Genomic DNA, 17,340 nt, shown 5'->3' on the forward strand with positions numbered 1-17,340 from the left:
AATCTGATGCTATCAATAAAAAAATGTACTTTATATGTTCCTGCAGTTCTATTCGTTTATTTGTGACAAACCTCATCAAATTTGATGCTGTGTGTATTGAACAAGAAATTATACAGGTTTACATAGCAGGACTTGGTGTAAGTAAAACTTTGTAAGTGCAAGACAAATCAGCACATCATAACAGTAGGAAACGAGCTGTGCATTTCGCCGGTAAATGCCTCCCACAACCAGCCTCAGCATCGGTGGTGCTGGACTTTGCGGAACATATGTTAAGGGTTAGAATATTTTGAGACACTTACATGCCAACTCAGACCACAACGCTTAGTCATTCGCACGCGTGAATAAAAGCTTCACTGAACGCGGCCTCCCAGCTGCATCCAGTATTTTCCGCTGGCACCGTAAAATCGCAATTCAGCCAACACCTTCCGAGTTTGAGCATATCGGACTATAGATGATTTGCCGCACAATTGCATTGGCTTAAATATAATATTTTTTGTTATTTTACTCCGTAGTTTTCAGTTTTACCAGCAAATTTTTACCATGCAAAGCGACTCGCGCTCCAAACGTGCCAAAGCATTCGCCTATATAGTTACTCGATTGAAGTTGGCAAATGTGCTATTTCGAGTTCCTATCCTGCATGGATATGCATCGATCCATAGCATACTGGGCAGAGAACCGGGTTCTGGCACTGAAGTAACCGGGTTCGCAAGCATTTATGGGCATCTAGCTCGTATTCTTTATAGAGTGAAAGCTTCAGCTGGATGAGAAAAATTGGATGTTTTGCCCGAAGATGGAAGCACTCGCAGCAATACCAATGTTTCGCGCTACGCTGAAACTTCGCTGCGCTGTAATTACACGCAATGTTTCGCGCTACTGAAACTTCGGCACGCTGTAATTACACGCTGTGCGACTTTTCACCGGTTTGCCAGAATATCTGTGAAAATCTTTAACACGCCATTACCACTGCGCTGCCTTTAAAGGGCAGTGTTAGCTAAATTACATCACCTTCAGACTGTGAGCACTGAAATTGCTTTCCAATTTTGATTAACCTGAGACGGCATATGACAAAATTACTGGGTGAAGATAACGGACGGGTGTTGTGAGGGGAATTCATGTTTTCTCACATGCTCCTATTCTAAACAATAACTCTTAGAAATAATTAAATGAACCTGAGACCTGGATTGAGCAACTTTGGAGGCTGAATAGTATTGCATGTAGCTTGCGTATACGGTATGGGTGAACATATAAATATGTATGAAACGTTGCGCTGAAAGAGAATCTGCTTGTAGGGCTCATATATTTGTCACCGCAACAAAGCGACAACGAACGTCAAGCCCCTTAGAAGAGGCCAGGAAGGTTTCGCTGGAAAATAATTTCTTCATCGCCTTGTATACAGGTTATATCTCCTGAGCTGGAGCTTCATGATAAAGGCCGACTGCAGCTAATTTCACTTTGGCTAAATTTGTAATGGGTAGCATAGACCAGATTATTTATGGCTACGTAGAGAGGGTGCCAGCCACGCCGCTACAGTCGACACCAGGTGCTGCCTTCTCGTTGTATTTGTGGCGCCTGTTCGCCTGTTCGGCTGTTTCAAAGACCTGTCTTTACCGCACCTGCTGTGCTGCTTGCTTACCGATTTAGCAGAGAAGTGCGATGTACTGCCGATACTCATCTGTTACTCGTGCATGTGTGTCGGTGGCTGCCCCAACAACCAGAAAAAGGGAACGCTGCGCATACTTTAGCCCTGCAACACACACGGACACACGAGAAGCTAGTTTCTGTGGCGTGTATTTGCTTGACGGATTTCCTGCGGCGCCTGATAACCACTATTGTATAGCTACTTTCAACGTAAAAGGCTTCATGCCCGGAAAGTTTGCTGGGTGGGCATTATCTTTCCCACTGTAAAGTACGTGATAGTGTAAGCCCTGTCTTAGTGTACTACCTCAAACCGCGGTAGCATAGGACCGCAAACCACTAGCCAGCAATCTCGAATGGCAATATTGCTCTCTCGGTGAAAGTATCCCTGTCAAAAGAACTATCAAAAGAATCCCCGTCAAAAGAACAAGCGCCATTGTGCACCTGCCTTTGCACAAATATCTTAGATAACCAAGAACTTTTCTTTCAGCTATACAATTTCAGCGCTTGCTTGTAGCATGCAAAGGCCCAATAAGTGCCTTTCGACACTTGCATATCGTAACAGTCTATTTTGATTCCTTTTGTAGGGTTTGAAAGAGAGGTTATTCGCAAGAGGAGCGACACAGAGCGAGTCGGTGCCACCAAGATGCCAAACACTAGTGACAAGGACAAAAACACTGCCCAGCTGGTGACAGGCATAGCAGCTGGAGTATTGCTTCCAGCAGCCGTGGTTGCTGGTCCCTTTGCACCGTTGGTGGTAACAGCTGGACTAGGACTGGCTGCCATCGGATGCACAGCAGGAGTCATTACTCTTTCGTTGCTGCCAGACGATAAAAAAGAAGAAACAGGTTAGTGTCAGTGCTTGTCTCCATTGGGGCCGAGTCTGTGATAAAATATTGTTTATGTTCGTCACCAAACACGACCGCGAAATTCATTTAATCAATGAATAATAACTGTAATTATTGAAACAATAAATTATGGCGTTTTACCTGCCAAATACAGTGTAGTTCACACATTAAAAGAATAACGACAGTTTATGTTCAACACATAGCAGTCTCGCGATTTTCAAAGCTAATGCAGCTTCATGGAAAAGCATAAAAGAACCTGATAACGCCGTGGGCTTTTAAACTCGTACATTCTCAAACAATTTGAAAAAAAAAATTTAGCTTTACAATTTGACACTTGTATTGGCGCGTGTATCATGTTTGAATGCCCATTAGCTTAAGCCCAGGTTCCTGCCCAATTTCATTTCTACATTCTCACACATAGCAATTACACACTGGTTGTAGCAAAAAACCCCAGATTGGCCCAAAAGGCGAAGCATCAATTTCAATAGCAAATTAGTGGACAGATATACAAAGTAAGGATAGTAGTTTTATCGGCCGTACAAACTTGTAAACATTGACATACTAACTCAATTAACAAGCATGGTGTAACGCGCGTACAAGCAAACACGAACACATGTCGTTTGGTGACAGCAGAAACTCGCTGTCAAAATGCCGGAGTGAGGAAGCGCGGCAGCAGCAGTAACCGAATTGACCTCCGTGCTTAATTAACAGTGCGCGGCGGACTTTGTGCCTGTCGCAGATGGCTTTCAAGATACAGCAGCGCGGGAGGGCGTGCAAAGGCCCAAAATTATTGGAGGCCCAAAACTTATGAAAGGAGGGTTATAAGATCAACATATATGTTGCAGGTGAATACATGCGTATTTCCACTTATTGAAGAGTTGTAGTGGGCCGCAAGAGGTGGTGAATGTTCCGAGCACCCTCAAACTTTTAAACTGAAAGCAACTGCGGTTCTGGCGCAGCACTTCAGCAAACACACAAATAAATTTGCGCGCTTAGCATACGCATCGTGTAATCTTTTTTGGCAAAAAACGCATTTCTTAGCTAGAATTGCCCCAATTGCTGTAGTCAATCAAACATGCTTTATGTCTTTAAGTAAAGAAATAAGGTTCTACATAATAAAATGCACAAAGTTAGGCTTGTGGTCACGCATTCGAGCACAAACGCGCGCTCATTCCAGACCACAACTGCTCGCTTTATGACGTCACTTTGTTGGTTGAAAAAAAACGAGTATTGCTTTTGGGATCCTTTGTGCTTGAAAATCTGAAGTACGCATTCTTCTGGCAGCGCTCCAACAACATTTTACTGCGTTATCCATTGCACTACTCTATCGGGTCAGTTACTTACGAAGAATCTTTCTGTTTGCAGGCACATCAAACAATGAAACCCCTAAGGCGCCCGAAGGCAAATGACGGACCTTGATGACGGACCTTGATGACGGACCTTGATGACGGACCTTGATGACGGACCTTGATGACGGACCTTGATGACGGACCTTGATGACGGACCTTGATGACGGGCCTTGATGACGACGGGCCTTGATGACGACGGGCCTTGATGATGACGGGCCTTGATGACGACGGGCCTTGATGACGACGGGCCTTGATGATGACGGGCCTTGATGACGACGGGCCTTGATGACGACGGGCCTTGATGACGACGGGCCTTGATGACGACGGGCCTTGATGACGACGGGCCTTGATGACGGACCACACAGACCACGCGGACTTGAAATGACGGACCATGCAGACGGACCTTCTAAGGGGCGGTCTGCGTGGCTAATTGAAAAGTAAGCCGACAAGTGTAGAAGGGCCTATTTGCAATTTCTGGAATTATCTAACAGCTTTGATGGCATTTTCTATGAATAAAAATGAGGTGTTTCGTACCACATTTATTCTACCCTGGCCTTTTCTTTTTGCTACTTTAGCAGGAGATTGGCATGTGCAAAATCGGAGAGATATGCGGCGGACTTCTGCACATTTGCCGGCCCTGACTGCGTCTTCAGCATTATTTCCTGACTAGTTCTGGCTGCGTCTACTGCCACTTTAGCATTATCTCGCATTCAAGAGAATCGTCACATGTTCCTTTCCATATTGCTTCCTCAAATGAGTGCGCATATCAACTATGGGGCAGGAGGAAGAATAAAAGCGAGGACAACAGGCAGATTAGCCAGTGTACGTAGCGGCTGGCTACCCTGGGCTGGTGAACGGTCTAAACGAAAAAAAGGATAGAAGGAAAAAAAGCATAAAAGAGACTAAAAATTTGCACATAAACCTGATCCAACGCGCTACAAATTTCAGAGTCGGTCGCTCAATCCACAATGTCCTTCAATTTTGGGGCAATGCGTTCAAAGCCTAATGTGTAGAACATGGTCTAGACCATACGGTGTCCTAGGACTCCGTTCTTCACCAGAGGACAATAGATATAGCTTGCCAAGCACCATCGAAAGCAATTTTGTTGCCATACCATCACGAGGACCTCCCGAGAAGTGACGCTTGACAGACTTGTAGCCGAATTTGTTGCAAGCAGGATGGTCGCTATAGCAGTGCGGAAGGAATACGTAATTGTGAATTCCACGCCGAGCCACAGCTGGTACAGAAATGTTTCTCCAGATTGTGAGGTACTAGGTGAAATACAGTTGCCGACGTGTATTCGAACTGTGGAGACGAGCCTTCAAAAGTACTTGTACCCCAGACAATGTTAGTTCATCCAGAATGCCTAAAAGACCAGCGGTCATGGTATATTTAAACGAGGGGTGTAGTGAAACGGAATGTGTACTAAACATACGCGTTATGCAAAGTGGGAATGGGAAGAAAAAACTAATTTCTTATGTTTTACGACATATGTGTGAGTTTTTCGTATTACCTGAACAAAAGTGTAGCCTAGACCACACACACGCATTTATCTTATTTACCTTTTTATGCAGTCACATTCATCTGCGCATGAGTTATTCGTACACGTTATGGAATTTAAAATTTATGTAAAGCTTCAGCACGCTCAGGCTTGCCATATATTAGCATACTCGAACATTGTGCAATGTAGTGTTCGTAGCTGTTTGCCGAAAGTAATATAGCATATTTTTACAGCAAATGCGATAATTAATTTGAAAACATTTATTTGAGGCTGTCTTGGTCAGTGTTACGTTAACTTATGAATTACTTGTACATGCCTAAGTACTTATACTGAATCACGTTATTTAGTAATTTCGAAATTTGACGATTACATTGTTTACTCAGTAACGCCTCCTATGATTCAGTTGCATTGTAGCTAACCAGTTGCATTTACAATGAAACAAGCTCCGACAGGTGACGCAGCTTTCAAAACTTAAATGCTGCGGGAACTGCAGTTCAAAAGCATGAAACCATGTACAGCGGTTACCTCTTTCCAATAATTGGCATGCTGCAGCTATGCCGGCAACACCTGAGTATGGTAGTCTTGCAGATAGCGCACTTCTCTTGGAGATCCGAAACCTGAGCTTTTCTCGTATTATAAATTTGCCTCCATCTCTCCTGGAAGCGCTCATATATGGCATTCACAGGTTATAAGAGCTGTTGCTGAGTCATTCACTGTAAGCGGAACTAATTCTCGGGTGGCAGTATGATTTTTGTCCTCTAACGACCCCCTGGTTGGGAGTTTATTATACTGCATATGATTGCAGCAGAATTTTACTCCCTGTGAGCGGAAATTTTGGGTGGCACCATGGGAGTTTTTTTTTTCTTTTTTATTATTTTTTACTTTGCACTGGACGGAGCTTTTTGAGGCACAACGGGAGTAAAAAGGAGGTATCACGTCAGATTGGGTGAGGATTTTTATATGCAGGGGCTACTGGTCAAATTTCGAAACATGCACACAAGACGACGTCAAATTCAACAACAGAAGTTAATGAAAGCACATAAGACATGCCATACATAAACATTTGAGACATACACGCGGCACACAAGAGGCAACGCTGCCAGTATATATAGCCACGATACTTTGTGCCTCGAAACTGCCTAGTGAGCAGCTATGCTGTTTTCATAATTACGACTAACATTCTCGCTATTACGATATCTACCTATCTGAAATTAACAGAATACCTCAATCAACACAAAACTTAATTCAGAATAGTGAGAAAAAAGCTATTGGCATAATTTTTCAAATGTAGCCTGACAATTTGTGAGTTCTGAAGCGACTGCGCAAACTGCCGGCGTTCGCGGCCAAAAAGTAGTGTGTTAGTTACAGTAAGCAACAGAAATGTAAGTACGTGTGCTTCATGACAAAATTTGTGCGAAATAGTGGTAGCGTAGCAAGGATTCATTCCGTGCGAGCATGACCCGCAGCAGCCTATGTAACATCCAAAAGTGCCTAGTCATACATTTTTTAGACCGCACTACTTCCTCAGCATCCAAGAAATGAATGACTAAATGAATGAAAGAGGTTTTATTATTAATAGAGAAGCTACAGTACAAGGGAGTGATGTACAGGAGGAGGTCCCGAGGCCTCCTGTACAGCGCATAAGTAAAAATATAAACAGTTGCAACGAATGTAAAATATAAAAAATAGCAAACGTAGTATTGGATTAGGTTTAGCGGTACTAATACAATTCAGTAGCACAGATGCTAGTAAAGAAGTAAAATTATTCATACATTCGACAAATTACAGAACTATAAGGCCATTATGAAAGGAAATGGCTAATGAGACATCACCAACAGAACTTTTATTTGTGTAGCATAGTAAAATGTACATATGGAAGCGAGAAAAAATAACACAAGTGGTTGCCGATGATAAAATGTGGTCTTTTAGTTTTCGTTTCCATTGAAATGATTTTCAAGACTTAATAGTAGGAGGTAGTATGTTCCAGAAGGAAACGAACGAAAAATGGATGCTCTGCTTACGATAATTTGTGTGTACCCTGAGAAGAATAAAATTATTGTTTCGAGCAAATTGTGTAAGATTAGTATTCATTAGACAAGAATGATGTATCGGACTGTTGCGGTGAGCGTTATGTAGTTGTCGGTATAAAAATGTACCAAGACTCAAGTTAATATGTTTGTCCACAGTAAGAATGTCATAGTTATGTTATAACTGTTTTTAATTGAAATGGTCAGTACTGAATGTAATTATTGAAACAGCCCGGTTTTGTAATACTTGTAATGATTGTAAGTGGATACGATACGTATTGTTCCAGCATGCAAAGCAATAGTTTATATGTGAATTGATAAATCAGTAGTATAAAGACAGTAGTGTTTTCTAGTTATATACATCCAGAGGTTGAGAAATTGTCCTTATTCCGTATGTGGCCTTCTGCCTAACGTTGGCTATGTGTTGATAAAATTTAAGGTTAGAATTAGGTTCCACATCCAAATAGTTACAGGAAGTTCTTTGCGCGATAAGATTATTACCAAGGTAGAGCGGAGGAATGCGTATGCGTGTTGGTGGGACGTGAATAAAACAAATTTAGTTTTAGAGTATTTTATATTGAGCTGGTTAATATTGCACCAATTTAGCACCTTGTGAATATTTAACACGTTGTTTCACAGGTAGTAAAAACGAGCTACATCGCTGATCTGGTGAACGAAGCCTTACACTCGCAGCCAGCAGGCAAGCTTCTAAATCAGTGTCTGTGATAGAGCATAATGTTAATCCAATATGGGCAGCAACGACGTGACCAAAGCACAAGTGCGCAATAAAAATTCGATTCAAATCGCTCAGTAAGAAGCTTTATTTACAGTGCGCATACTTATGTCCTGCCGTTTTCTTGGCCGAGGACATCCCTACACGGATACATAAAAACAGTTGCTTGCACTCCGGTATTTCTCATTGGTAACACAGCGTCGCAACGAATTTTGAATATGCCATTCATGTACGGCTCGCACGGATGCCGTCGCTCGAACAGGGGCTGCTTTTGTCATTGCTGCACGGTCCTTTCAAACATTATACCGGATGTTGTCAGCATATACTCACATGGACATAAAGGTCCGCTTTTACGCAATGAAGAACGGAAGCCAAGGTCACGCAACATGAAAGCATAGTCGGAACCCTGAGCCAGCATCACGAGTATAACTAGCAGCTTCAAGGTAAGCCCTTTTCCGTACTTGAAAACGTTTGCTTTTGCATTCATCATTGTCAGCAAAGTGATCACAGCTAACGTACATGAAGCTGAGATAGAGTGAGCTTCAGGCACGCCTGTCAAACTTTCTGGAAGGAAATACGGGAAACAAATTGACGAAAAGCTGTCACGGAACGCCTCTTCACAGATGTTAACAAACCGTTATCCATAAGCGCTGCGAACTCCGCCGAACGCGGCCGGAAGCTAGCGCAGCGCACAACCTCATGGGAAGCGCCACGTGACCAACCTGTTTCGGTAGGGCAGTTTTTTAAACCCCCTTTGCGGAGTTTTTACAGAAGAACAATATTTTGAAGCATAAAATCGCGTCGTATGTCGCCTTAATCCTCCCACAGCTAGCCAACGAAGTCAAACGAGGAAATGCCGCTGTATTGCTCCTATATGTCGGAGTAAATATTCGAGGATGGTAAGATTTTAGCGCACGTAACCTGTTAAAAATTTCCAGGTGGCTTAATTTTCGTTTACAGTGTTCTCTGCTTAGAGCAGTCTAAGTTCTTTGATATGGAGATTAGTTTTTGGAAGGTAAACTTATTTATTTATCTGTTTGCTGAAAGGTGGCCGAGACTAGAAATGGAATGGCGAGACAAGAAATGAAATGGACTTTATACTCTGCGCTAACCCTGACATAGTACAAGATGTGGACATGCTCAGCAAGGTGCGCTACAGTGACCATAGGATGGTGCGAACTCGAATTAGCCTAGATGTGAGGAGGGAACGGAAGAAACTGGTACATAAGAAGCCGATCAATGAGTTAGCGGTAAGAGGGAAAATAGAGAAATTCCGGATCAAGCTACAGAACAGGTATTCGAATTTAACTCACGAAGAGGACCTTAGTGTTGAAGCAATGAACGACACTCTTATGGGCATCATTAAGGACTCTGCAATAGAAGCAGGTGGTAACTCCGTTAGACAGGATACGAGTAAGCTATCGCAGGAGACGAAAGATCTGATCAAGAAACGCCAATGTATGAAAGCCTCTAACCGTACCGCTGGAATAGAAGTGGCAGAACTTTCCAAGTTACCCGCCGTGGTGGCTCATTGGCTATGGTGTTCGGCTGCTGAGCACGAAGTCGCGGGATTGAATCCCGGCCATGGCGGCCGCATTTCGATGGGGGCGAAATGCGAAAACACCCGTGTACTTAGATTTAGAGGCACATTAGAGAACCCCAAGTGGTCGAAATTTACGCAGTCCTCCACTACGGCGCGCCTCATAATCAGGAAGTGGTTTTGGCACGTAAAACCCCATAATTCCGAACTTTCCAAGTTAATCAACAAGCGTAAGACAGCTGACATAAGGAAGCATAATATGGATAAAATTGAACTCGCTGTCAAGAACGGAGGAAGCCTAAAAGTAGTCAAGAAGCTAGGAATACGCAAGAATCAGATGTATGCGTTAAGAGACAAAGCCGGCAATATCATTACTGATATGGATCAGATAGTTCAAGTGGCTGAAGAATTCTATAGAGATTTATACAATACCGGTGGCACCCACGACGATGATAGAAGAGAGAATAGTCTACAGGAATTCGAAATCCCTCCAGTAATGCCGGAAGAAGTAAAGAAAGCCTTGGGAGCTATGCAAAGGGGGAAGGCAGCTGGTGAGGATCAGGTAACAGCAGATTTGTTGGATGGTGGGCAGATTGTTCTAGATAAACTGGCCACCCTGTATACGCAATGCCTCTTGACCTCGAGTCTACCGGAATCTTGGAAGAACGCTAACATAATCCTAATCCATAAGAAAGGGGACACCAAAGACTTGAAAAATTATAGTCCGATCAGTTGACTGTCCGTTGCCTACAAAGCATTTACTAAGGTAATCGCAAATAGAAACAGGAACACCTTAGACTTCTGTCCACCAAAGGACCAGGCAGGATTCCGTAAAGGCTACTCAACACTAGACCATATTCACACTGTCAATCAGGTGATAGAGAAATGTGCGGAATATAACCAACCCTCATATATAGCTTTCATTGATTACGAGAAAGCGTTTGATTCTGTCGAAACCTCAGCAGTCATGGAGGCATTACGGAACCAGGCTGTAGACGAGCCGTATGTAAAAATACTGAAAGATATCTATAGCGGCTCTACAGCCATTGTAGTCCTCCACAAAGAAAGCAACAAAATCCCAATAAATAAAGGCGTCAGGCAGGGAGATACGATTTCTCCAATGCTATTCACAGCGTGTTTACAGGAGGTATTCAGGGACCTGGATTGGGAAGAATTGTGGATAAGAGTTAATGGAAAACACCTTAGTAACTTGCGATTCGCTGATGATATTTCCTTGCTTAGTAACTCAGAGGACCAAGTGCAATGCATGCTCACTGACCTGGAGAGGCAAAGCAGAAGGGTGGGTCTAAAAATTAATCTGCAGAGAGCTAAAGTAATGTTTAAGTCTCGGAAGAGAAGAGCAATTTACGATAGGTAGTGAGGTACTGGAAGTGGTAAGGGAATACATGTACTTAGGGCAGGTAGTGACCGCGGATCCGGATCATGACAATGTAATAATCAGAATAAGAATGGCCTGGGGTGCGTTCGGCAGGCATTCGCAGTTCATGAAAAGCAGATTGCCATTATCCCTCAAAAGAAAAGCGTATAACAGCTGTGTATTACCAGTACTCACGTACGGAGCAGAAACCTGGAGGCTTACGAAAACGTTCGACTTAACTTGAGGACGACACAACGAGCTATGGAAAGACGAATGATGGGTGTAACGCTAAGGGATAAGAAAAGAGCAGATTGTGTGAGGGAACAAACACGAGTTAATGACATCTTAGTTTAAATCAAGAAAAAGAAATAGGCGTGGGCAGGACATGTAATGAGGAGGGAAGATAACCGATGACCATTAAGGGTTACGGACTGGATTCCAAGGGAAGGGAAGCGTAGCAGGCGTCGGCAGGAAGTTAGGTGGGCGGATGAGATTATGACGTTTGCAGGGACAACATGGCCACAATTAGTACATGATCGCGGTAGTTGGAGGAATATGGGAGAGGCCTTTGCCCTGCAGTGGGCGTAACTAGGCTAATGATTATTATTATTATTATTATTATTATTATTATTATTATTATTATTATTATTATTATTATTATTATTATTATTATTATAGGTGACCCACATAAAGCCATTTTTGATATTGTAAGACGTTAAGAGTATCCACAGGGCTTAATAATATCCAGTAGTACGTTCGATTACAAAACAGATTTGAGCACCTTTACCAGGAATGTGAGTGTTTGCTCGCATTCGTTACAATTAAATGTTTTCGTCTGAATGCCTAATGGGTGAAAGCCGCGAGACGAGGTCCGTGAGATGTTGGCCGAAATATTAAATTAGCTCTATAGCGATAGCTCTATAGAGCTCTATAGCTCTATAGCGATAGCCGTGCTATCGTTTGCTAACGAAGCTTTCCCTCAAGTCTAAATATTTTAAGGCACTTTGTCGTGTGCGTATCATGGCCACGCACGCTTATATCGCCTTCCGTTTCTCTACCACGGGTGCGCTTTAAAACCACGGCGCTGTAATTTTGCTTCAGAGACTTTCCTTTTCTTCCTTCTTCTCCGCCCTTAAACTGGCTCTCTTAACTACTACACACAGAACAAAGCAACAGCGCGCGCATTAGATCCCATAGATGAGATGAATATTTACAATTAGTATTAGGGTTATAATTATATTCGAGTGCTGATTGCTGTGCTATCGTTTGTTACCGAAGCTTTCCCTCAAGTCTAAATATTTTAAGGTAGTTTGTCGTGTGCGTATCATGGCTACGCACGCTTATATCGCATTCCGTTTCTCTACCACGGGTGCGCTTTAAAACCACGGCGCTGCAGTTTTTGCTTTTCTTTCCTTTCTTCTTCTCCGCCCTTAAACTGGCTCTCTTAACTACTACACGAAGAGACAAAGCAACAGCGCGCGCATGCGATCCCATAGGTGAGAGGAATATATATATATATATATATATATATATATATATATATATAGAAAACTATCAGTCATAGCTCTCGTAGTATAGCCCTCTGGGCCGTTTCCTTTTTTTTTCTTTCGAAAGTAGTCCTATTAGGGTTATTATAATTACACGAAGGTATTTCGCCCTCGTCAGCAGCAGTCCTTGGTATAGTTATTCTGGCGGCTAGCTTCCCACGCTATGCGTGCCGCCATCGCACCTGGTTAAGCTTTTCCTAGACGCTAAAGTTATGCTTTGTCCGCGCAATCTTGAGCGATCGGAAAGCGCGTTTTCCCCTCTTGGCCGGCGGAGAGGGGAGGCTTCGTTCCGGCCGCGAAGCTCTCCACATCTCTGTAAGGTACCTTGTGGTGGTCTGGTGCTGACGATGCCCTCTCGGTGAGCGCATATTTCCCTCCTCATCTTTTAAGAGGTTCAATACATACAAGCATTCATCTCGCAAACCAGATTTTTTTTCAAGGGAATTTTCCACGTCTCAGTAATTTCTCTCGTCGTATTCGAGTGCTGATTGCCGTGTTATAGTTTGTTAACGAAGCTTTCCCTCAAGTCTACATATTTTAAGGCAGTTTTCCTAGCCTCTAAAGCCGCTCGAGTTCGCTCTTCTCCTCGAGCGGCCATTTTTCCTAGAAAGTATATCTCGGACAACATGAGTCTCTTTCCACGTAAGTGTGAGGCTCGGAGCAGGAGCTGTGGCGCTTGAAAGTAGCCTGGGGCCTGACGAACCAACCGACTGAGCTATCTTTCCGGGCAACATCGAAGGGTCACGAGTTCAAATCACCTCTTATGTTCCTTTTTTTTTCGTCTCTTTTTCTTTCTTTTTTTTCTTTCTTTTAATGTCTTTTCCTTTATTTTATCACTGTACGGGAACCCTCCTAAAGAAAGAAAAAAAAAGAAAAATATATATCTTCAAATATGTATGGCCTCACATGTGCAGGTCATAAATACCACGTTCTCTAGCCGAGTGCCATCCATGCGGTATAACCGAGCTCAGATTGGTCCACCTTGACTGATCAAATAGGGAACCACTGTAGGTTAAATGAGGCGTACAACTCCTGCGGGACCCGCCGTGGTTGCTCAGTGGTTATGGTGTTAGACTGCTGAGCACGAGGTCGCGGGATCGGACCCCGACCACGGCGGCCGCATTTCGATGGGGGCGAAATGCGAAAACACCCGTGTACTTAGAATTAGGTGCACGTTAAAGAACCCCAGGTGGTCGAAATTTTCGGAGTCCTCCACTACGGCGTGCATAATCAGAAAGTGGTTTTGTCACGTAAAACCCCATAAATTAATTTTTAATTTAACTCCTACGGGGACGGTAGAGTATCCGTCTCCAGTGCAAGAGGGCCGTGATCCAAATCCCGGTGCCGCGCAATTCTCCACCGGAAAATACAAAAAAAAAAACCGTGTGTTGAGAAACTTGCACAAACAGGCCTGGAGTGCCGCCTGATCCCGGTGACCAGAACCGGTAACGCACTCTCTCACCAGAGCAGGATTGGCCACCCTGGTGCAGTACTTGGCCACAACCTCCTATATGAATACAACAATCGAACCCCAGCCCTCAGTCCCCAGCAGCCGCGAAGCAACTGACCACGGCGGCGGTCAGATCTGTGACGCTGCAGAGGGTGCTAAGAATACCTGGCTCCGGACAGGCCGCCATTGGAATCTGAACCTGGCAACGTTTAACGTTAGAACGCTATCTAGTGAGGCGAGTCTAGCAGTGTTATTGGAGGAATTAGAGGGTAGTAAATGGGATATAATAGGGCTCAGTGAGGTTAGGAGGACAAAAGAAGCATATACAGTGCTAAAAAGCGGGCATGTACTGTGTTACCGGGGCTTAGCGGAGAGACGAGAACTAGGAGTCGGATTCCTGATTAATAAGGAAATAGCTGGTAACATACAGGAATTCTATAGCATTAACCAGAGGGTGGCATGTCTTGTTGTGAAACTTAATAAGAGGTACAAAATGAAGGTTGTACAGGTCTACGCCCCTACATCTAGTCATGATGACCAGGAAGTCGAAAGCTTCTATGAAGACGTGGAATCGGCGATGGGTAGAGTGAAAACTAAATACACTATACTAAAGGGCGACTTTAATGCCAAGGTAGGCAAGAAGCAGGCTGGAGACAAGGCAGTGGGGGATTACGGCATATGCACTAGGAATAGCAGGGGAGAGCTATTAGTAGAGTTTGCGGAACAGAATAATATGAGGATAATGAATACCTTCTTCCGCAAGCGGGATAGCCGAAAGTGGACGTGGAGGAGCCCGAACGGCGAGACTAGAAATGAAATAGACCTCATACTCTGCGCTAACCCTGGCATCATACAAGATGTGGACGTGCTCGGCAAGGTGCGCTGCAGTGACCACAGGATGGTAAGAACTCGAATTAGCCTAGACCTGAGGAGGGAACGGAAGAAACTGGTACATAAGAAGCCGATTAATGAGTTAGCGGTAAGAGGGAAAATAGAGGAATTCCAGATCAAGCTACAGAACAGGTATTCGGCTTTAACTCAGGAAGAGGACCTTAGTGTTGAAGCAATGAACGACAATCTTGTGGGCATCATTAAGGAGTGCGCAATAGAAGTCGGTGGTAACGCCGTTAGACAGGAAACCAGTAAGCTATCGCAAGAGACGAAAGATCTGATCAAGAAACGCCAATGTATGAAAGCCTCTAATCCTACAGCTAGAATAGAACTGCCAGAACTTTCTAAGTTAATCAACAAGCGTAAGACAACGGACATCAGGAACTATAATATGGATAGAATTGAACAGGCTCTCAGGAACGGAGGAAGCCTAAAAACAGTGAAGAAGAAACTAGGAATAGGCAAGAATCAGATGTGTGCGTTAAGAGACAAAGCCGGCAATATCGTTACTAATATGGATGAGATAGTTCAAGTGGCTGAGGAGTTCTATAGGGATTTATACAGTACCAGTGGCACCCACGACGATAGTGGAAGAGAGAATAGCCTAGAGGAATTAGAAATCCCACAGGTAACGCCAGAAGAAGTAAAGAAAGCCTTAGGAGCTATGCAAAGGGGGAAGGCAGCTGGGGAGGATCAGGTAACAGCAGATTAGTTGAAGGATGGTGGTCAGATTGTTCTAGAGAAACTGGCCACCCTGTACATGCAATGCCTCATAACCTCGAGCGTACCGGAATCTTGGAAGAACGCTAACATAATCCTAATCCATAAGAAAGGGGACGCCAAAGAATTGAAAAATTATAGACCGATCAGCTTACTGTCCGTTGCCTACAAAGTATTTACTAAGGTAATCGCAAATAGAATCACGAACACCTTAGACTTCTGTCAACCAAAGGACCAGGCAGGATTCCGTAAAGGCTACTCAACAATAGACCATATTCACACTATCAATCAAGTGATAGAGAAATGTGCAGAATATAACCAACCCTTATATATAGCTTTCATTGATTACGAGAAAGCGTTTGATTCAGTCGAAACCTCAGCAGTCATGGAGGCATTACGGAATCAGGGTGTAGATGAGCCATATGTAAAAATACTGGAAGATATCTATAGCGGCTCCACAGCCACCGTAGTCCTCCACAAAGAAAGCAACAAAATCCCTATAAAGAAAGGCATCAGACAGGGAGATACGATATCTCCAATGCTATTCACAGCATGTTTACAGGAGGTATTCAGAGGCCTGAAGTGGGAAGAATTGGGGATAAATGTTGATGGAGAATACCTTAGCAACTTGCGATTCGCTGATGATATTGCCTTGCTTAGTAACTCAGGAGACCAATTGCAATGCATGCTCACCGACCTGGAGAGGCAAAGCAGAAGGGTGGGTCTGAAAATTAATCTGCAGAAAACTAAAGTATTGTTTAACAGTCTCGGAAGAGAACAGCAGTTTACGATAGGTAGCGAAGCACTGGAAGTGGTAAGGGAATACATCTACTTAGGGCAGGTAGTGACCACGGATCCGGATCATGAGAGTGAAATAATCAGAAGAATAAGAATGGGTTGGGGTGCGTTTGGCAGGCATTCTCAAATCATGAACAGCAGGTTGCCACTATCCCTCAAAAGGAAAGTGTACAACAGCTGTGTGTTACCAGTACTCACATATGGGGCAGAAACCTGGAGGCTTACGAAAAGGGTTCTGCTGAAATTGAGGACGACGCAACGAGCTATGGAAAGAAGAATGATGGGTGTAACGTTAAGGGATAAGAAAAGAGCAGATTGGGTGAGGCAACAAACGCGGGTAAACGACATCAAGAAATCAAGAAAAAGAAATGGGCATGGGCCGGACATGTAATGAGGAGGGAAGATAACCGATGGTCACTAAGAGTTACGGACTGGATTCCAAGGGAAGGGAAGCGTAGCAGGGGGCGGCAGAAAGTTAGGTGGGCGGATGACATTAAGACGTTTGCAGGGACAACATGGCCACAATTAGTACATGACCGGGGTAGTTGGAGAAGTATGGGAGAGGCCTTTGCCCTGCAGTGGGCGTAACTAGGCTGATGATGATGATGATAGCGATGACCACGTTGGAGTTTGATGCATGGGAATGCGCTAATGCGAGTTTTCAGTTTTTCACTACGGCCCTGTCCCAAAAGCCTTCCCCTTAGCCCCAGCAACACAGAAGTGCTGCATTTCATTGAGGACCCAGACACGAGCATCACGCCATTAAGTAACCAAAATTGTTTGGAAGTTTGTTCCTAAGTTACTATACAACCTTTTTTTAAAGTGTGAGTATTCAGCGAGTTTTTAGTGTCCTTGACCTGTTCAGAAGAAAACGAGGGAAGATTACGGAACAATACTTTGAAAAGCAATACTTTCTCATTTAA

The 17,340-nt window shown here is 43.8% G+C and overlaps 1 long non-coding RNA gene across 1 annotated transcript in view; it reads left to right on the forward strand.

Annotated features, from left to right (window-relative positions):
- Positions 1 to 4,370, forward strand: part of LOC129387432 (uncharacterized) — a 66,104-nt gene extending 61,734 nt beyond the window's left edge. The window contains exons 2-3 of the long non-coding RNA XR_011892857.1: positions 2,223 to 2,483; positions 3,849 to 4,370. This is a non-coding gene — a long non-coding RNA (uncharacterized lncRNA). The remainder of the gene's footprint in view (positions 1 to 2,222; positions 2,484 to 3,848) is intronic.
- Positions 4,371 to 17,340: the final 12,970 nt, after the last annotated feature.

This window comes from Dermacentor andersoni, chromosome 2 (assembly GCF_023375885.2).
Source record: "Dermacentor andersoni chromosome 2, qqDerAnde1_hic_scaffold, whole genome shotgun sequence".
Taxonomy (NCBI): Eukaryota; Metazoa; Arthropoda; class Arachnida; order Ixodida; family Ixodidae; genus Dermacentor; species Dermacentor andersoni.